General features: G+C 37.8%; 1 protein-coding gene across 2 annotated transcripts in view; it reads left to right on the top strand.

Moving 5' to 3' along the window:
• SIMC1 (SUMO interacting motifs containing 1) overlaps window positions 1-23,136 on the top strand; it is a 77,335-nt gene that overhangs the window by 5,697 nt on the left and 48,502 nt on the right. The window lies entirely within an intron of this gene.

The following is a 23,136-nucleotide window of genomic DNA, read 5'->3' as shown; positions in this document are numbered from 1 at the left end:
TATTGTTTGTACTGAGTTTGGAGGCCAGGGGAGAAGTTCTGACTAGGGACACAAATTTGGTGTCATTAGCACATAGATTGTAGTAAAATCATTTATCTGAATGACATCATCTAGGCTAAGAATCTACAAGAGGAAGAGCATCCTGGACCTAATGGTAGGGCACACCACAGTGACTAACTACCTCAGGTGAAGGCAAGGGAAGGAGGAACAACTAGTGAAGTCAGAGGTCAGAGCATGCTCAGCATGTAGTAGACCTGGACATTTCTATCACCAGTAAATATATTGGATATATAGAGAGAGAGGGAGAAAAAGAGATTGTGTGTGTACATGTGAGAATTACCTGTTCTCCTATTGGGGTGTTTTTGTAAATTTACCTTACATATTAAAGACTTTTTATGGGTTGAATTGGGTCCTCCAAAAAGATATGTTGAAGTCCTAACCACCACTACAGAAATGTGATCTTATTTGGAAATGAGGTCATTGCAGATGTTATAATTCAAGATGAGGTCATGCAGAGTAGGGTGGGCCCTTAATCCAATGTGACTGGTGCCCGTATAAGAAGACATGGAGACAGAGGAAGAACACCATGTGACAATGGAAGCAAAGATGGGAGTTGCAGCTGCAAATCGAAGAATGCCAAGGATTTCTGGTGATGCCAGAAGCTAAGAGAAAGGCTTGGAACAGATTCTTCCCTAGAGACTTCAAGGAAGCATGGCACTGCAGAAAGCTTGATTTTGACTTTTAAGCCTCCAGAACTGTGGGAGGAAAAACTTCTGTTGTTTTAAGCCAGTTTGCAGTAATTTGTGCTAGGAAACTAATACAGCCCCCTGTGTCATACATATTACATTCCCCCCCAAACTTTTGACTTATTTTGGTTCTCTACAGAAGTTTTAAATTCTTATGTTGTCAGTCCTATCACTCTTTTCCTTAGAAAGGCTTTCCTCTTAAAATTATAAAAATAAGAAAAAAAGATTGTAAAAATATTTTTTACATTTAATTTATTAATCCACCTGAAATTAGTTTCAAAAAAGGGTTAAAACAGTAATATTTTTACTTCCGGTTGGTTAGCTCGTTGTCCCAAAATTGTTTATTGAATTATCTACCGTTTCTACCCAGTGGATTAAAGAAATACTACATTTATCAAATGGTAAACTTTTATATATTTTTATGTTTATTTTTGGACCTTCTATTCTGGCCTTGGTACATGCTATTTTAATATAAGCAGAAGAGGGGCACAGAAGAAGAGCCTGGCTGTCTTTGTCAGTAGAGACCGTGACTCTTGGTCTCAGGATTGTGAGTTCAAGCCCCATGTTGGGCCTGGAGCCTACTTTATTTTTTTTTTAAATATTTTATTCATTTATTCATGAGAGACAGAGAGAGAGAGAGAGAGAGAGAGAGAGAGGCAGAGACACAGGCAGAGGGAGAAGCAGGCTCCATGCAGGGAGCCCAACGTGGGACTTGATCCCAGGTCTCCAGGATCACACCCCGGGCTGCAGGTGGCGCCAAACCGCTGAGCCACTGGGGCTGCCCTGGAAGCCTACTTTAAAAATAAAAATAAATAATCATAATAAGCAGAAAAAACTCTTCATTGATCTTTTAAGAATTTTTTTTACTAGTTTTGTGCATTTATTCTGTCATAACTTTAAAATCATTTGGTCAACTTCCAAACAATTTCTACTTTTAAAATTGAGAATATACTAAATTTAGAAATCTATAGTTTGTGGGTGGTGTCTTTACACTTTTATATATGTATTTATGCATCTTTTATCTTTATGGGATTTTTTATTTGTTTAATGTTTAGATAGATCTTTTCTTCCTGAGATTACTTTCTATTTATTTCCTTTTTATTGGTCTTTTACTATCTCATTTTTAACATTTAGGTCTTTAATTCATCTGAAATGTTTTATATGACATGAAGTATGCTCACCATTTTCCATATACTGTATTGCCAAATTTCTAAGATAGTACCAAATTGTAATATTTGCTGTCAACTTACAAATAGCTTTTCAGGAAAAAAAGAAACTAATACATGAAATGTGAGACCAACAACTAGATGCATTCTGATTCCATATGTATGGGAAAAACATTCTAGATGTTAGAGTTTATAATATATGATGTTGATCAGTTGTCTGGGAATAATTTCTCAGATAGTTATCTTTTTCTTCACTTATCTCAAACACATTTTTTTTAAAGATTTATTTATTTATTTTAGAGAGAGAGTACAAGTGAGTAGGGGGTAATGGATAGGTGTAGAGAGAGAATCCTGAAGCAGACTCCATGCTGAATGTGAGCCTGATGCAAGGCTCCATCCCAAGACCCTGAGATCACGACCTGAGTTGATAACCAAGAGTTGCCACTCAACCGACTGCACCACCCAGCTGCCCCTTGAAACACATTTTTTTTTAAGATTGTATTTATTTGAGAGAGAGCACGAATGGGGTGAGGGGCAGAGGGAGAAGCAGACTCCCACTGAGCTGGGAGCCCAATGTGTGGCTTGATTCCAGAACTCTGGGATCATGACCTGAGCCAAAGACAGATGCTTAACTGATTGAGCCCTGAAACACATTTTTTAAAATTTTTATTTATTTATGATAGTCACAGAGAGAGAGAGAGAGAGAGGCAGAGACACAGGCAGAGGGAGAAGCAGGCTGCATGCACCGGGAGCCCGATGTGGGATTCGATCCCGGGTCTCCAGGATTGCGCCCTGGGCCAAAGGCAGGCACCAAACCGCTGCGCCACCCAGGGATCCCCCGAAACACATTTTTAACACCAAGTTATTTTACACACTTATATCTGTTTCTGGATTTTCTTTTTGTGTTTCATTGATTTGTCTATTCTCAATGACAGAATTCTACTGTTCTATTTCTGTGGTTTGATAGTATTTTTTTGGGGGGGTATCTAATAGAGCAATTACATCTCCTTATTTTCCCCCCCAAAAAAAATTTCTTGGTGATTGTACCCATTTAATCCTCCAAAAGAATTTTAGAATAATTTTGTCAAGGATATCATTAAATCAGGATTTCTTTGGATCAGACAATTCTTTGTTGTAGGAGGCTGTCCTGTGTACTATGGAATGTTTAGTTGCATCTTTGGTCTTTGCCCACTAGATGCCAGCCAGTAGCAGCACTCTTCCTCTCCCCTGACTTGTAACAATGAAAAATGTCTTCAGACACTGCCAAATGTCTCCTGAAGGGCAAAATTGCCACTGGTACAGAACCACTACACTAGATTTATAAGTTAATTTTAAAAGAATTAATATCTTTATAATACTATCTTCCTAATTAGAAACATGGTTTAAATTTCATTTTATGAGGTTTACTTTTTTGCAATCAATAAAACTGTCTTTGAATCCTGTGCCTTTCTTATCCTGGAACTAGTGTTCTGATTTTGAATGACTGGTTACCACATAGGATTGAGCATGTTAATCATGGTGAGCCTCACATAGTAAAAGTAGCTAGCATTAATGCCAAGCAGTATGCTAATCAAGTACTTTGCCTACATTAATTCATGTAATTTCACTGTAGCCCTGTAAGGTTAGTACTGTTACTTTCCCAATTTGATAGATGAAGAATCTAGCTTCTAAGCAGGTGCTAACTGATAAAACAGGTTTACCACTACTAGTCCCAATCTTGAAAATCCTGGGGTAAACTTGCAAACCTCTTACCAGGTTTCCAAGGGCACCTCCTCTGGAGATACTAGATATAAATGGATAAGTTGAATAAAGCAAGTTGCAAAATATAATTCTGTTTTTTTCAGTGTATCATTTGTAAGAATAGACCCATTGGGGCCTTTTAAATAAAATAAATTTTTTTAAAGATTTTATTTATTTATCCATGAGAGACACAGAAAGAGAGGCAAGAGACAGGCAAAGAGAGAAGCAGGCTCCATGTAGGGAGCCCAATGTGGGACTTGATCCTGGGACTCCAGGATCATGCCCTGAGCCAAAGGCAGACACTCAACTGCTGAGCCACCCAGGCATCCCAAAAAATTATTTTTTAAACTCTGTCATAGACTTTAAGATATTTTTAAAAATCATCTTCTCTTTCTCAATCCCTTCCCCCAAATATAAGTTCACTGTTGGACATAGCCATATCCCCATCAACTAGCTTAATGCCTTAAACAGAAGCAGTGCTCAGTAACTATTTATTCAAGGAGAAACAAAATTTGTACTACTGGTTTTCTAAGGAATCTTTTACTCCTGGTAAGTTTTGTTACAGTAATGTCTCCCTTCTATAATGGGAGAGCCAAGAAATAAATAATGGTGCCTGGGATCAAGCCCCACATTGGGGGTAAGCAGGAAGTCTTCTTAACCCTCTCCCTCTGCCCTTCTCTGCACTTGTGCTCTCTCTCTCTTTCAAATAAATAAAATCTTTTTTAAAGTGGGGAGGGAGGATGCACCTGGGTGGCTCAGTTGATTAAGTGGCTGTCTTCAACACAGATCATGATCTCAGGGTCCTGGGAGCCAGCCCTGCATCAGGCTCCCTGCTCAGTGGGTTGTCTGCTTATCGTTCTCCCTCTGCCCGCCCCCCCCACCACTTGTGCTCACATTCTCTCAAATAAATAAATAAAATCTTAAAAAAAAATATTAGTACCTCATTCAGAGTATTGCTCATTTTGCTTACAATGGTACTCCTAGTACATAACATGATTCCTGATACATAGCATACATTCAACAAATATTTTATCAACTGCATGTTATTCTGATATTCTAAAAAATACCATAATTATTGGATCAGCCCCTTACAGATTTTAGGTTTTTTTGCTATTACACACTATGGTGTGATGAGCTCTCTTGCATGGTCATAAGAACATGCTTGTAGGACAAATTTCTTATGGTGGAATTTTGGAGTTAAAGAATAATGTGTATTTATAATTTTAATATATGCCATTTTGTGGACATAGTGCATTCTCTGTGGGATCCTAGTATCAGAACCCCAGAACTGTGTTTGCGGAACTCCCATCTTTGGAGATACCATCTGTTTCTTCCCAAATAAGCTGATATGCCAGATACCTTCTCAGGCTTCAGTCTCAGATACCAGTCAGATATACTTACTCTAAACTTTAAATAGGAAGCTGATGATGGGAAGAAGCAGAGTCAGTGGACTCCATTTTGGTGAGATGGCATCAGCAATGACATTTAGCAATTATAACAGTTCTGGTGGCAGAGTACAACACTGGTGCTGCTGGCCATATAGGCTGGGGTGTTTGCACACAGTGACTGTGATAATGGGGCATTCAGTTGTGCAACATGGTTTGCAGCACCAGATTCAGACTGTATAGATTCCAAGTTTAATTTTCAGGCACTTGTCTAGATTCTAGAAGCTACTCATTAACCTTTAATAAGTTCCTTTTGTGGTTAAATTAGAGGGGTTTTGAGGGGGATTTGTTTTGTTTCATACTTGCAGTTAAGATCACTGATTGATACATAGCCACCAGATTATACTTCCAAAAGATTATAACATATATTCTTATACAAACTGTATATAAGAATACCTGTTTTCTTGTACTGTAGCCAACCGGGGTATTATCAAACTTTTTAGATTTGTGCCAAATTTCATAGTCTAACGTTCCGATTTTCTAGAATTTTGCTGAAAGGAAAAACTCTTCTTAAATGGTTAGCTCATTAAATGCTGTCAAATTATCGACTCAATTATATGAAAAACTGTCATAAACTAAGTTTTCATTTAAATTGGACCTATTTTCTGTATATTTTAATTACTGAAGCTCTGCAGTTTATATTTAGTAGGGCAAAGCTTCCTATGATATTGTGATTTTTAAGAAATATATATATATATTTGATTATTCAGATGACAATATATATATGTATTTCTCATGTATATTTGGTCTTCATCCTTGGTTCTTGGCTCACAGCTCTGAAAACCCTTGAAACTCCTTAAGTGATGAGACTTTAAAGATGTTCTTTGTTATGTTAATGAGGTTGCATTTAGAAAACACCTAAGGATGGAGCTGTTTGCCAGTGAAGCCAGCCATGTGATTAGAGGATTGGAACTTTCAGTCCCATCCTTCAACCTCCAGAGAGTGGAGAGGGCCTAGAGATTGACTTCAACCACCAATGACCAATGATTTAATTAATTGTAACAATGTAATGAAACCTTCATAAAAACCCAAAGGACAAGATTTGGAGAGCTTCTGGGTTGGTGAACTCAGAAGTGCTGGGAGAGTGGCACACCTAGAGAGGATTTAGAAGTTTTTGGAACTGAGCTCTTTACCTGTGGAATCTGATTCTATCTCCAGGTAGATAGTGTCAGAGTTGAGTTGAATTCTCTGACACTGGTGTCTGGGAGTTGCTTGTTGGTATGAGGAAGCCTTCAGCAGATGCAATGAAATTGGATCCAGGAACCCTTTTCACCTCCTCACTTATCTTTTGTTTTCCCTTATAATTTTTTATGTTATTCTTGACCTTTTTCTCTTTCAGATGAACTTTTGAGTCATCTCATCCATTCCTTTTAAAAATACTATTGGAATTTTGCTTGGTATTTATTGAATGTATAGATTAATTTGGAAAAGAACAGTTTTTAAACTTTAAGATTTTTGTTACAAAAGCTACATGAACAGACAATCTGAGTAGGCCTATATCTATTAAATTGAATCAATGATTAATAACTTTCCAAATTAGAAAGCATGAGTCATTTGCTGGAGTCAAATCTGTCAGGCAGCAGTGTTCCTGGATAGAGGAAGAACAGAGGCCAAGGAGCAGACAGTAGATTGCACTGTATAGGGATCCACTGGGTTGCACTGGGAGAGAATGTTCCCCTTCCTGGAGAACTTTTGTAAGGGGTATATTGCCTCTCCAAGGACAAGGGATCCATTTAAGGCCATTCAACAGCAGAGGACAGAGACACATGCTGAGGACAGATAACCTGGTCACAGCTTTTTGCTGTACTTCACCATAGACTCCAGGCACCTGCGTGGCTGTGCAACTGCTTTTCTGGGACAGTGGCACTGGATGCAGCACTGGGAGGCTCTCCTCCTGTGAAGGGGAGTGCATTTGCACCTTTGCCAGGGGTCCTTTAAGATTTGGAATTTTGAATCCTATCCATTCACCAGAGATAAAACATGGGAGAATATTGGCACCAGGCATGTCAATGCCCCATCACAGACAAATCAAGGGCAGGGATCCAAATGAGGCCTGGGTCACAGGAGGGGAGATTGTTCCCTTTTCTGTGAGGGCTTCCTGAGCAATGGCAGCCACGAGTTCCTCTCCTTGGCTGAGAGGGCAAGGTGAGACCATTTTCCACCACCACCCCCTTCACCCCCAGCATAGTTGGTCTTCAGTGAGCAACACAGTGCCCTCAGTAGAGGCTAGAGACTAAATCCACCAAACCCTGCTCCACTGTACCCTGCAGGGGCATCTTTACTAGGACAGGTCTGACTGTGAGCCAGTACACCAAACAGCTCCCCCAGAAGACCAGCAGTCACCTTGCATGTACGAAGTCTACTGATCACAGAGTGCTCCAAAGAGTCAGCTTCAGTTCTGGTGGAAACAGGACCAGGCTTTCCTTCAGGTAATACAATGACACTAAATTCATATCTATCAGTAATTACTCTGAATGTAAGTGGACTAAATGCTCCAATCAAAAGACACAAAAGGTATCAGAGTGGATAAAGAAACAAGACCCATTGATATGCTGATTACAAGAGACTCATTTTAGACCCAAAGATACCTCCAGATTGAAATTGAGGGCATGGAGAACCATTTATCATGCAAATGGACATCAGAAGAAACCTGTAGTAGCCATACTTGTATCAGACAAACTAGATTTTAAACCAAAGACTGTTATAAGAGATGAAAAAGGGCACTATACCATAATAAAGATATCTATCCAACAAGGAGATCTAACAATTGCAAATATTTAGGTCCCTAGCTTGGGAGCAGCCAAATATATAAATCCAATAATAACAAACTTAAACTCATTGATAATACAATAATAGTAGGAGACTTTAACAACCCACTCACAGCAATGGACAGATCATCTAAGCAGAAGATCAGCAAGAAAACAATGTCTTTGAATGACACACTGGATCAGATGGACTTTACAGATATATTCAGAGCATTTCATTTGGCAAAATACACATTCTTTTCAAGCGCCCTTGAAACATTCCCCAGAACAGATCACATACTGGGTCACAAGTCAGGCATCAACTGGCACAAAAATATTGGGACTGAAACAGAAAGAAATAGAAAATTTCAACAGACCCATTTCCAGAAAAGAAATTGAATCCGTAGCCAAAAATCACCCAACAAAAAAGTCCAGGGCCAGATGGCTTCCCAGGGGAATTCTGCCACTTAAAGAAGAATTAGTAAGGGGCACCTGGGTGGCTCAGTTGGCTAAGTGTCTGCCTTCGGCTGAGGTCATGATCTTGGGCTCTTGGGATGGAACCCCATGGTCGGCTCCCTTCTCAGTGGAGTGTCTGCTTCTCCCTTTCCCTCTCCCTGTGCTTGCTGCTCTCCCTGATTGTGTGCACACGCGTGTGCTCTCTCTTGCTCTCTCTCTCTGTCAAATAAATAAATCTTTTTTTGAAAAAGAATCAATACCTATTCTTCTGAAACTGTTCTAAAAAATAGAAATGGAAGGAAAACCTCCAAACTCATTCCATAAGGCCAGCATTATCTTGATTCCAAAACCAGCCAAAGACCCCACAAAAAAGAGGAATTACAGACTAGTATCCCTGATGAACATCGATGCAGAAATTCTCAACAAGATACTAGCTAATCAAATCTGACAGTACATTAAAAGGATTATTCACCACAATCAAATGGGATTTATTCTTGGACTACAGGGGTGGTTCAATATCTGAAAATCAATCAACATGCTACACCACATTAATAAAAGAAAGGATAAGAATCATATGATTCTCTCAGATGCAGAAAAAGCATTTGACAAAATACAGCATCCTTTCTTGATAAAAACCCTCAAGACAGTAGGGATAGAAGGAACATACCTCAACATAATATGGCCATATATGAAAGACTCAGAGCGAATATCATCCTCAATGGGGGAAAACTGAGCTTTTCTCCTAAGGTCAGGAACAAGACAGAGATGGCCATTCTCACCACCGTTGTTCAACATCCTGCTGGAAGTCCTAGCCTTAGCAATCAAATAGCAAAAAGAAATGCATCCAAATCAGCAGGAAAGAAAAGCAAACTTTTACTCTTCACAGACAACATGATACTCTATGTAGAAAACCTACAAGACTCCACAAAAGATTACTAGAACTGATACATGAATTCAGCAAAATATAAATATAAAATCAATGTACAGAAATCTGTTGCATTTCTTTACACCAATACAATAACAAAGCAGCAAAAAGAGAAATCAAGGAATCCATCCCATTTACCACCAAAACCATAAGATGCCTAGTAATAAACCTAACGGAAATAAAAGATCTGTACTCTGAAAACTATAGAACACTTATGAATTAAGTTAAAGAAGAAACAAAGAAACAGAAAAACATCCCATACTCATGGATTAGAAGAACAAATATTGTATAAAACAATTTATACATTCAGTGCAATCCCTATCAAAATAATGCCAGCATTTTTCACAGAGCTAGAACAAACAATTCTAAAAATTGTATGGAGCCACAGAAGACTCTAAATAGCTAAGTAATGTTGAAAAAGAAAACCAAAGCTGGAGGCATCACAATTCTGAACTCCAAGCTGTATTACAAATCTGTAGTCATCAAGACAATATTGTACTGACACAAAAATGGACACATAAATCAATGGAACAGAATAGAGAACTCAGAAATGGACCCATAACTATATGGTCAACTAATCTTCAACAAAACAGGAAAGAATATCCAATGAAAAAGGGTTCTACAACAAATGGTATTGGGAAAATTGGACAGCAACATACAGAAAAATGTAACTGGACTACTTTCTTATGCCATACACAAAAATAACTTGAAAATGGATGAAAGACCTAAATGTGAGACAGGAATCCATCAAAATCCTAGAGGAGAACACCGGCAGCATCCTCTTTGACCTCAGCCACAGCAACTTCTTTCTAGACACATCTTTAAATATAAAGGAAACAAAGCAAAAATGAACTATTGGGATTTCATCAAGGTAAAAAGATCTGCACACAGAAGGAAACAATCACAAAACTAAAAAGCAACCTATGGAATGGGAAAAGATACTGGCAATTTGTCATTTCTTATAAAAGGTTAGAACCCAAAATCTATAAAGAAGTTATCAAACTCAACACAGAAAGCAAATAATCCAGTTTAAAAAATGGGCAGAAGACATGAATAGACATTTTTCCAAAGAAGACACAAAAAGGGCTAACAGATGCATGAAAAGATGCCTAATATCACTCATCACCTCACACCTGTCACAATGGCTAAAATTAACAACACAGGAAACAACAGATGTTTGCAAGGAACTGGAGAAAGGGGAACTGTCTTATACTGTTGGTCGGAATGCAAACTGGTGCAGCCACTCTGGAAAACAGTATGGAGGCTCCTCAAAAGTTAAAAATAGAGCTATCTTTTGACCTAGCAATTGCAGTACTAGGTATCTATCCAAAGGATACAAAAATATAGATTTGAAGGGGCACATGCACCCTAGTGTTTATAGCAGCATTATCCACAATAGTCAAATTTTGAAAAGAGCCCAAATGTCCACCAATTGATGAATGGGCAAAGAATATGTCCATATACAATGAAATGTTAGCCATCAAAAAGAATGAAATCTTGCCATTTGTAACAACATGGATGTAGCTAGGGTGTATTAAGTGGAAAAAGTCAGAGAAAGACAAATACCATATGATTTCATCATAATAATCACTAAATGGGTGATGGGCATTAAAGAGGGCACTTGTGATGAGCACTGAGTATTATATGTAAGTGATGAATCACTAAATTCTACTCCTGAATCTTATACTACAATATATGCTAGCTAACTTGAACTTAAATAAAACCTTGGGGGATGCCTGCGTGGCTCAGCGGTTGAGCATCTGCCTTCAGCTCATGGCGTGATCCCAGGATCCAGGATCGAGTCCCACACCGAGGTCCCTGCTTCTCCCTCTGCCTGTGTCTCTGCCTCTCTCTGTGTCTCTCATGAATAAATAAACAAATCTTTAAAAATAATAAATAAATAAAATCTTGGAAGAAAAAAATATGGAGTGGAGAAGATGGCAGAAGAGTAGGAAGACCCTAGGCTCACTTCATCCCGTAAATACAACTAGATAACTATCAAATGATCCTAAATACCTCAGAAATTGATCTGAAGACTGGGAGAACAAACAACAACTAAAGGTAGAGAAGAGGCCACATCAAAGAAGGTAGTAAGTACAAAGACATGGTTTGAAACAAACAGATAGTGGCTGCTGTAGTAGGGAGGGAGCCATGGGCACAGAGAAGGGTGAGAAACTGATGAGTACACAGGGCAAATGAATCCCGTAGCTAGCAGTTGGCTTGGAAAGCAAGAGGGGCCAAATTTCATGAGTTCTTGCAACCAGCATGGAGTTTTAAAGGTCATCAGGCTTGGCTGGGATAGAACCAGAGGGCATTGCTCTGCTGTTGGAGAGAAGGCAGGCAAACAATCCGTGGACATACAGCATGGAAACAGCAATCACAAGAGTACCTGGGGCACACAGTGAGGTGTTATCCACTCATCTTAGAGTGCATCCCAGAGAGACAGTGTCAGCGGAGAGACCCCTCCAGAAACAAAGGAACTGCTGGTATCTCATCCCTCCCTTGCCCCTCAACATAAATACAGAGCCACATGTAAGAATCAGAGCAATGCCAATACTCACTACCTAACTTACTTACACCAAGCCCCACCTACCCCACAATCCAGTGGAACCAGCCCTGGACCACCCAGTCATGCTTGCCTCACTCCCAGCATAGTGGGCTTCCTCCCCCAAAAGACTGGCCCAAACCCCTGCTCACACCTTGTCTCCCAACTCAGGAGTTTTGCAGAGCCTCCGTTCTGGTGCCAGTGATGACAGGTCTTATTTCACAAACAGACCAGAGCATGCCTAGCTAAAATGTGCCACATTCAGGCCAGGAACCAAACACTGCCCACTCAGTGGTCCAGAACCTTTGGGATGCAGCAAAAAATAGTTCTAAGAGGAAAGCTTATAGCAATACAGGCCTACATCAAGAAGCAAGAAAAAAATGAAATAAACAACCCAACTTTATAGGAGCTAGAAAAAGAACAAACAAAATGCAAAACCAGCAGAGGGAAGGAAATAATAAAGGCTAGAGCAGAAATAAGTGATATAGAAACTAAAAAAACAAAAAACTGAATCAATAGAACAAAGAAACCAGGAGGTGGTTCTTTGAAAAAAATCAATAAAATTGATAGACTCTAGTGCCAGCTTATCAAGAAAAGAAGTGACTCAAATAAAAATGAGAGAGAACTAATAACCAATACCACAGAAATACAAGAGAATATTATGAAAAACTATATGCCAACAAATTAGACAACCTAGAAAAAAAATGAATAAATTCCTAGAAATATATAACCTACCAAAATCGAGGCAGTAAGAAATAGAAAATTTGAACAGACTTGATAACCAGCAAAGAAATTGAATCAGTTATCAAAAACTCCCAACAAAAGTTCAGGACCAGATGGCTTCACAGTCCATGTCTACCAAACATTTAAAGAAGAGTTAATACCTATTCTTCTCAAACTAGTCCAAAGAATAGAAAAGGATGGAAAACCCAAATTCATTCCATGAGGTCAGCATTACCTTGATACCAAAACCAGATAAAGACACTACTAAAAAAAGAGCTACAGTTTAGTATCCCTGATGAACACAGATGCAGAAATCCTCCACAAAATACTACCAGAATGAATTCAGCAATACAGTAAAAAAAATCATTCACCATTGTCAAGTGGGATTAATTCCGGGGTGGCAAGGGTGGTTAAGTATTTGCAAATCAATTAACATGATACATCATATCAGTAAGAGAAGTATAAGAACCATATTATCATTTCAATAAACAGAAAAAGCATTTGACAAGGTACAACGTCCATTCGTGATTTAAAAAAAAAAAAACCCTCAACAAAGTAGGTTTAGAGGGAATATACCTCAATGTAATAAGGCCATATATGAAAAACCCACAGCTAACACCATCCTTAATGGGGAAAAACTGACAGCCTTTCCCCTAAGGTAAGAAACAAGACAAGAATGTCCACTCACCATTTTTATTCGTCATAGTACTGGAAGTCCTAGCTACATTCAGGCAGATAGACAAAGGGATGGATGGAAAGAGAGAAAGGGAGGAAGGGAGAGGGAGGGAGGGAGGGAGGAAGGAAGGAGGGAAGGAAGGAAGGAAGGAAGGAAGGAAGGAAGGAAGGAAGGAAGGAAGGAAGGAAGGAAGGAAGGAAGGGCATCCAAATCAGTAAGGAAGAAGTAAAACTTTCATTATTTGCAGATAACATTGTACTATATGTAGAAAATTTTTAAAAATTCCACCAAAAAACCTACTAGAACTAATAAGCAAATTCAGTAAAGTCGCAGGATACAAAATTCATATATAGAAATCTTTTATGGGCAGTCCAGGTGGCTCAGTGGTTTAGCGCCGCCTTCAGCCCAGGGCATGATCCTGGAGACCTGGAATCGAGTCCCACGTCAGGCTCCCTGCATGGAGCCTGCTTCTCCCTCTGCCTGTGTCTCTGCCTCTCTTTCTGTGTCTCTCATGAATAAATAAAATCTTAATAAAAAGAAATCTTTTACATATTTATACACCAAAAATGAAGCAGCAGAAGGAAAAACTAAGAAAACAGTCTCATTTATGGGGTGCCTGGCAAGCTCAGTTGGGAGGTCATGCCTCTTGATCTTGCAGTCATGAGTTCAAGCCCCATGTTAGGTGTAGAGTTTACTTAAAAAAAAAAAGAAAAAGGAACAATCCCATTTTTAATTGCACCAAAAATAATAAGATACCTGGGAATAAACCTAACCAAAGAGGTGAAAGACCTGTACTCTAAAAACTATAGAACACTAATGGAAAAATTTAACACAAAGCAATAGAAAAGACAGTCCATGCTCATGGATTGGAAGAACAAATATTGTTAAAATGTCTATATAACCCAAAGCAATCTACACATTTAATGCAATCCCTATCAAAATATTAACAACTTTTTACACAAGTTGTTCCAAGTTGTGTAAAACTTTAGAACTTTAGAATTGGAACAAACAATTCTAAAATTTATATGGAACCACAAAAAACCCTGAATAGCCAAAGCAATCTTAAGAAAGAAGAGCAAAACTGGAGGCATCACAATTCCAGACTGCAAGTTGTATTACATAGCTGTAGTGACCTAAACAGTATAGTATTGGCACAAAAATAGACACATTGATGAATGGAACAGCATAGAAAACCTGGAAATGAAACCACAACTATGTATGGTCAGTTAATCTTTTTTTTCATGGTTTTCCTCTTTCTTTTTATTAAAGTTCGATTTGTCAACATATAGTATAACACCCAATTAATCTTTTTTTTTTAAGATTTATTTATTTAGAGAGAGCACATGCATGCAAGCAGGGGGAAGGGCAAAGGGAGAGGAAGAGAGACTCACCAGAAGACTCCCTGCTGAGCCAGGAGCCCAATGCAGGGCTGGATCCCAGGACCCTGAGATCATGATATGGTCAGTTAATCTTTGACAAAGCAGGAAAGAACATGCAATGGGAAAAAGACAGTCTCTTCAACAAATGATGTTGGAAAAACTGGACAGCAACATGTAAAAGAAACTGGACCAGTTTCTTACACTATACAGGAAAATAAATTCAAAGTGGAGTAAGGACCTAAATGTGACACCTGAAACCATAAAAAACCTAGAAGAGAACACAGGCAGTAACCTCTTTAACATAGGCTGTAGGAAATTTTTTCTAGAAATTTCTCATAAGGCAAGAGAAACAAAACCAAAAATATTGGTACTACATCAAAATATAAAGCTTTTTACACTGCAAAGAAAACTATCAACAAAACTAAAAGGCAGCCTACTGAATGGGAGAAGATATTTGCAAATGACATATCTGATAAAGATTTAGTATCCAAAATATGTAAAGATATTCTAAAACTCAACACCCAAAAACCAAATAATCTAAATTTAAAACAGGGCAGAAGACATGAACAGATAACATTGCAGATAACATTGTACTGAACAGACATTTCTTCAAAGCTGACATTCAGATAGCCAACAGACACATGAAAAGATGCCCATCATCACTTACAATTAGGGAAATACAAATCAAAACTTCAATGAGATATCACCTCATACCTGTCAGAATGGCTAAAATCAACAACACAAGAAACAGGTGTTGGCAGGTTTACGGAGAAAAGGGAATACTCAAGAACTGTTGGTGGGAATGCAAAGAGGTACAGCCATTGTGAAAAACAGTACGGAGATTTCTCAAAAAGTTAAAAATAGAACTACCCTATGATCCAGCAATCATACTACTAGATATTTACCCAAAGAATACAGAAACTAATTCAAAGGGATGCGTGTGCCCTGATGTTTATCACAGCATTATTTACAATAGCCAAATTGTGAAAGTAGCCCAAGTGTCCATCGATAGATGAATGGATAAAGAAGATGTGATATATATATATAATGGAATATTATTTAGCGATAAAAAGAATGAAATCTTGCCATTTGCAATAATATGGGTGGAGCTAGAGAGCATAATGCTAAACAAAGTAAGTCAGAGAAAGACATACCATATGATTTCACTCATGTGTGGAATTTAAGAAACAAAACATTTGAACAAAGGGGGAAGAAAGAGACAAATCAAGAAACAGATCCTTAAACTCTTTATTATAGAGGACAAACTGATGGTTACCAAATGGATGGGTTAAATAGGTGATGGGGATTAAGAAGTGCACTTGTCGTGATGAGCACTGGCCAGTATATAGAATTGTTGAGTCAGCATACTGTATACCTGAAACTAATATAACTATATATTAACTAACTGGGATTAAAATAAAATCTTAAAAAGCCAAAAAATAATAATAAAACATATCTTAAAAATTTTTTAAACAAATAACCAAACATAGGCATCCATTCATGGTTAAAAACTCTCAGCATACTACAAATAGAGGATGAACTTCCTCAACTTGATAAAGAACATCTACAAAAATCCTACAGGTGATAACCATACTTAATGTAAGAAACTTGAAACATCCCACCAAGATTAGGAACAAGGCAGATGTCCCCTCTCACCACTGCTTTTCAACATCATACTGGAAGTCCTAGTTGATACAATAAGAGGAGAAGAAGAAGAAATAAAAGGTATACAGATTAGGAAAAAATAAATAAAATTGTCTTTGTTCACAGGTGTCATAATCATCTATGTAGAAAAAAACCCCAAAAGAATCAACCAAAAAACTCCTGAAACTAATAAGTGATAATAGCAATATTGTCGATGCAAGATCAATTTACAAAAGCCAGTCATTTTCTATGAAAAGTGAACAAGTGGAATTTGAAATTTAAAACATACTACCATTTACATGAGAACCTTAAAAAATAAGATAGTATAAATCTAACAAAGTAGGTAGAAGATCTATATGTGGAAAACTACAAAACTGATGAAAGATATCAAAGAAGAACGAAATAAATGGAGGGATATTCCATGTTTGTGGATAGGAAGACTCAATATTATGAAGATGTCAGCTCTTATGAACTTGATCTGTAGATTCAACACAATTTCAGTTAAAATCCTAGCAAGTTATTTTATAAATATCAATAGGATGAGTGAAGTTTATATGGAAGAAGCAAAAGACTGCAGATAGCTAACTCAGTCTTGAAGGAAAAGAACAGAGAACTGCTACTACTTGACTTCAAGACTTGGTACAAACTTCAGTAATCCAAACAGTGTGGAAAGAATAGACAAATAGTTTGATGGAACAAATTTGAAAGCCCAGGAGTAGACCCACATTAATATAGTCAACTGATCTTTTTTTTTTTTTAATTATTTATTTATTTATTTATGATAGTCACACAGAGAGAGAGAGGCAGAGACACAGGCAGAGGGAGAGAAGCAGGCTCCATGCACCGGGAGCCCTATGTGGGACCCGATCCCGGGTCTCCAGGATCGCACCCTGGGCCAAGGGCAAGCGCCAAACCGCTGCGCCACCCAGGGATCCCTAGTCAACTGATCTTTGACAATGGAACAAAGATAGTCTTTTCAACAAATGGTGCTGAAACAACTGGACATTCACATGCAAAGAAATGAACCTACACACAGATCTTACACCTTTAACAAAAGTTAACTCAAAATAGATCATAAACTTGAATGTAAAACTATAAAAATGTAAAACTATAAAACTCCTGGAAGAGGGCAGCCCCAGTGGCGCAGCGGTTTAGCGCCGCCTGCAGCCCAGGGTGTGATCCTGGAGACCTGATATCTGCTTCTCCCTCTGCCTGTGTCTCTTCCTCTCTCTGTGTGTGCCTCTCATGAATGAATAAATAAAATCTTAAAAAAAAAAAAACAAAAAAAAAACTCCTGGAAGAAAAAGTAGAGAACACGTACTACATGAGTTTGGGCAATGACATTTTTTTTTAAGATTTTATTTATTTATTTATTTATTTATTCATGAGAGATACAGAGAGAGAGAGAGGCAGAGACACAGGCAGAGGGAGAAGCAGGCTCCATTCAGGGAACCCGATATGGGACTTGATCCCAGGATTCCAGGACTAGGCTTCGGGCGGAAGGCAGGTGCTAAACCGCGGAGCCACCCAGGATTCCCCAGGCAATGACTTTTTAGATACAACACCAAAGACATGATCTATGAAAGAAATGGTTGCTAAACTGGACTTCATCAAAATTAAAAACTTCTTCTCTGCAAAAGACAATGTCAAGAGAATGAGGAGACAAGCCATAGACTGGGAGAAAATATTTGAAAAAGACACGATAGGGCAGCCCCGGTGGCGCAGCGGTTTAGCGCCGCCTGCAGCCCAGGGCGTGATCCTGGAGACTGGATAGACTCCTACATCAGGCTCTCTGTATGATGCCTGCTTCTCCCTCTGCCTGTGTCTCTGCCTCTCTCTCTCTGTCTCTATGAATAAATAAATAAAATCTTAAAAAAAAAAGACACATATGATAAAAGACTTATCTAAAGTATACAAAGAACTCTTAAAACTCAACAATAAGGAAATGAATAACCCAATTTAAAAATGGACGGAGACTCCGCTCTATAAGCCCATGGAAACGAGCCTGGGAAATCCCTTTCACGAAGATGGTGCAGAAGGCGAAGAAAGAAGCCCTGCCCCTCCCAAAGCCAAAGGCAAAGCGAAAGATTTGAAAGCTAAGAAAGCGGTGCTGAAAGGCAAAAAACAAAAACAAAAAAAGAAGATCCGCATGTCACCTACATTCCGACGACCCAAGTCCTCGAAAGAACGCCCCCAGGAGAAACTAGCTTGATCACTATGCCATCATCAAGTTCCCCTTAACTACTGAGTCAGCCATGAAGAAAATAGAAGACAACACACTTCTTGTGGATTCATTGTGGATGTCAAGGCCAATAGCACCAGATCAAACAGGCTGTGAAGAAGCTCTATGACATTGATGTGGCCAAGGTCAACACCTTGATCAGATTGGGATCATCTAAACTGAGTCCGGCTATAAATCTAAATATAAATTTTTTCACCAAAAAATAAAATAAAATAAAAATGGACAAAATGCCAAAAACAGATACCTCACCCAAGAAGGTATACAGACGGCAAGTAAGCATATGAAAAGATGTTCAACATCATATGTCATTAGGGAATTGTAAGTTAAAACCAACATGAGATACTACTACATTTGGATTTTAGAATAGCCAAAATCTAAAATACCGATTATACCAAATGCTGGTGAGGATGTAGAGTAATAGGAACTCTCATTAATTACTAGTGGGAATGCAAAATGCTACAGTCACTTTGGAGGACAGTTCAGCTTTTTACAAAACTAAACACATTCTTAGCCATCCAGCAACCATGCTCCTTAGTACTGACCCAAATGATTTGAAACATTTGAAACACATGGGGAAAAAAAAAACAGCACACGGATGTTTATAGCAGCTTTATTCATAATTGCCAAAACTAAGATGTTTATCAGTAAGTGAATAGATAAGTAAACTGTGGTACATCCAGATATTGGAATATTATTCATTGCTAAAAAAAATTAGCTATCCAGTCTTGAAAAGACATGGAGGAAAATTGAATGCATATTATTAAGTGAAAGAAGCCAATCTGAAAAGATTACATGCTCTGTGATTCCAACAACGTGACATTCTGAAAAGTCAAAACTATGAAGATGAAAGATCAGTGGTTTTTGGAGGTTAGTGGGAAGGGAAGGCTGAATAGGTGGAATGTGGAGGATTTTTCAGGCAGTGAAGCTATTCTGTATGATACTGCTGTGATGAATACATGTCGTTATACATTTGTCAAAACCCTTGGGATGTATAGCATCGAGAATGAACCATAATGTAAACTATGGACTTTGGTTGATAATGGTGTGACAGTGTAGGTTCATCTGTTGTAACAAATGTGCCATAGTAGTGCAGGATGTTCATAGTGAGGGAGATTATATGTGGGGAGAGGAGTACATGGAAATGCTCTGAAGTTTCTCAATTTTGCTGTGAACCTAAAACTGCTCTAAAAAATATTATTAATTTTTAAAAAGATTTTATTCATTTGAGATAGAGAACACAAGCAGTGGGTAGAAGGAGAGAGAGAAGCAGCCTCCCCACTGAGCAGGGAGCCCAGTTTGGGGCTCTAGCCCAGAACCCTGGGTTCCTGACTTGAGCTGAAGGCAGGCACTTAACCGACTGAGCCACCCAGGTGCCCCAAATTTTAATTAAATAAAATTAATTAATTTAAAGTTATATGTACCAGTCCAAGAAATTCAAATACTTTAAAAAATTTTTTTTATTTTTTTATTTATTTATGATAGGCACACAGTGAGAGAGACAGGCAGAGACACAGGCAGAGGAAGAAGCAGGCTCCGTGCACCAGGAGCCTGACGTGGGATTCGATCCTGGGTCTCCAGGATCACGCCCTGGGCCAAAGGCAGGCGCTAAACCGCTGCGCCACCCAGGGATCCCAAAATTCAAATACTTTTAAGGTAGTATTAGTCCCTAACTCATTATTTTTTTTAAAGATTTATTTACTTATTTGAGAGAGAGATTGAGCATGCACAGAGAGGGGAGATGCAGAGGGAGGGAAAGATGGAATCTCAGGCAGATACCCTGCTGAGGACAGAGCCTGACAGGGGGCTCAATCCCATGACCTCAAGATCATGACCCAAGCCAAAACCACAAGTTGGATGCCCAACTGAATGAGCCATCCAGGTGTCCCTCCAACTTATATTTTCCAGTTTCTTTGGCTTTTGTCATGTGTTTTTTTTTTAAGTTATTTATTTTTAGTTTCAGCTTTATTGAGGTATGATTGATGAGTAAAGTTGTAAGATATTTTCAAGTGTAGGGATGCCTGGGTGGCTCAGTGGTTGAGCATCTGCCTTCGGCTCAGGGTGTGATCCTGGAGTCCCTGCACTCAGGACTTTTCTGGACCTTGCCCTATGTATTTCTTCATCTGGCTTTATTATTGCATCATTTATAATAAAGTGGTAATAGAAAGTGAAATGTTTCTCTGAGTTTTGTGAACCATTATTATCAAAACTTAGGAAGGGAGTCATGGGAACCCCCATTTTTTAGCCAAATTAGACAGAGTGGTGGGTAACCAGGGGCCCAACTACTTGCAACTACTTGAAATGGTGGGGGGGGTCATGTGGGACTGAGCCCTTAACCTGTTGGTTCTACACTAATGCCAGGTAGTATCAGAACTGAATTAAGTCCTAATAGTGGCATTTATTTTTTCTTCTTAAGAACGGATGCTGAGGGCAGCCCAGGTGGCTCAGCGGTTTACCGCCAACTTCAGCCCAGGACGTGATCCTGGAGACCCAGGATCGAGTCCCACGTCTGGCTCCCTGCCTGGAGCCTGCTTCTCCCTCTGCCTGTCCCTGCCTCTCTCCCTGTGTCACTCATGAATAAATAAATAAAATCTTAAAAAAAAAAAAAAAAGAATGGATGCTGAATGTGTTATCAAATGCTTTTTGGTGTCTTCACATGATCATATGATTTTTCTTTATGTGGCAAACTATATTAATTTTTTTAAATGCTAAACTAGGTATGATTCCTAGGGAGATTCACCTTGGTTTGCTGGACTTAGTTTATAGTGTTTCATTTAAGATTTTTATGTCTGTGTGCAGACGTGATATTGACTTATAATATTTCCTTCTTGTACTTTCAGATTTTGGATCAAGTTTATGCTAAGTCATAATATGAGTTGGAGGTATCCCTTCATTTTTTATTCTTTTAAATAGCTTATATAAAGTAGAATCATTTTGTTCCTTGAATTTTTAGCAGAACTCTCCTTTTAAAATCAGTTTGATCTGGAGTTTTTTGAAGGAAAAATTTCAACTACTGATTTCATTTCTTTATGGTTAAGGAGCTATCTTGATTTTTTTCTTTTTTCTAAGTCAACTTAAAAAATACCTTTTCACTATGGAAAATTTCAAACATGACAAATAGAGCAAACTATATAATGATTCCCCACATACCCATCACTCAATTTTTTGAGACAGTTTTGCTAAGCTTTATTTTTCCAGGGATTTATCTATTTCATCCAACATCCCAAGTTGTTGTTTCTTTTTTTATGTAGAATTGTTCACAGCATCTTCTCATCTTTTTTATCTTAAGAACATCTGTAATTTTATCCCTTTTTCATTCTTAATATTAGTTATTTGTGCCTTCATTGTCTTAATTTTATCATGTTTGCTAATTTTAATAATCTTTTAAAAGAACAAACCTGTGACATTTGCACTTCTCTGCTGTGTTTGTTCTCTGTTTCATTCATTTCTGCTCTTGTTATTATTTCATCTCTTCTGCTTTCTTTGAGTGTATTCTGTCCTTTTTCTGCTACCTAAAAGTGTGTGCTTAGCACATTAATTTTCTTCCATTCTTTTCTAAATGTCTAAGTGTAAATTTTTTTCTACACAATTATTTTGCTGCATGTCACATTTTAATATCTAGTATTTTTGTTACTGTTCAATTCTGAAATTTTTCTAGTTTCTATAATTTGTTCTTTGACCTATATGTTATTTTGTCATACTTCTTAATTCACAGTTGTATGGAGTTTGTCTTAGTTACTTTTTTGCATTGCATTCTAACCTAATAGTATTTTGGTCTGAGTGATAATCTTTTGATGTTGACTAAGATGTACTTTGACTCCTGGTATGTGATAAATTTTTGTAAATATTTCATGTAATTGTGCATAACTATTCTGAATCCTTTAGATGAAGCTTGTTAAATGTGTTAGAATCTTCTGTATCCATAATAATTTCTTTGTTTGCATGATCTATCAATCAAAAAAGACATGTAAAAATTTCTCACAATGACTGGATATTCCTTTTTCTCCTTGTACTTGTATCTATTTTTGCTCTATGAAGATTATGTTATTATGCATAGTTTTGAAATTATTTTATCTTGATAAAATAAATCTTTTATTGTATAGTAGCCTCTTTATCTCTAATAATGCTATTTTCATTAAAATCTATTTTGTCTGATATTAATATAGGTATACTCACTTCTTTTGGTTGCTTTATTCTTGTTATATCTCCTCCCATGTTTTTACAAATATACATATATATATATATACTTTACATAAATATATATATACTCTATCTATCTAGATATCTATATAGATTAATAGATGTATCCATTCTAGCTTTTATTAGGTTTGTTGATCAGAGTATCTAGCTAGCCCTTCTGATCAGAAATGGAATTTTTTTTTTAAATACTGCAGTTGATTCTAATAATACCATATAGGGGATATTTCCTATCGTGTTCATCAATGAGCCTGATCAGTAATCAGGATGATATTATTTGTCATCCATACTGAAACAGCTTTGAGAGTAAAAGGGAGTACAATATTGTTCCAGGCTTATGGCACAGAAATTAATTATAGTACCATTGGCTAGATCATCAGGATTTATGAACTGCCCAATCATTTTGGCAAGTAATGGAGGTAAAGATAAGTTTTCCAGTAATTAATCTAGTTAGGGCTCAGATTTACCCTGTTGGTTTTATAACTGTTATTGTATTACTCTGCATATCTGA

The sequence above is a fragment of the Canis lupus genome, chromosome 4 (genome assembly GCF_003254725.2).
Source record: "Canis lupus dingo isolate Sandy chromosome 4, ASM325472v2, whole genome shotgun sequence".
NCBI classification, from domain to species: domain Eukaryota; kingdom Metazoa; phylum Chordata; class Mammalia; order Carnivora; family Canidae; genus Canis; species Canis lupus.
The sequence above is the reverse complement of the archived record's forward strand: the minus strand, read 5'-3'. Positions and strand labels throughout refer to the sequence as shown.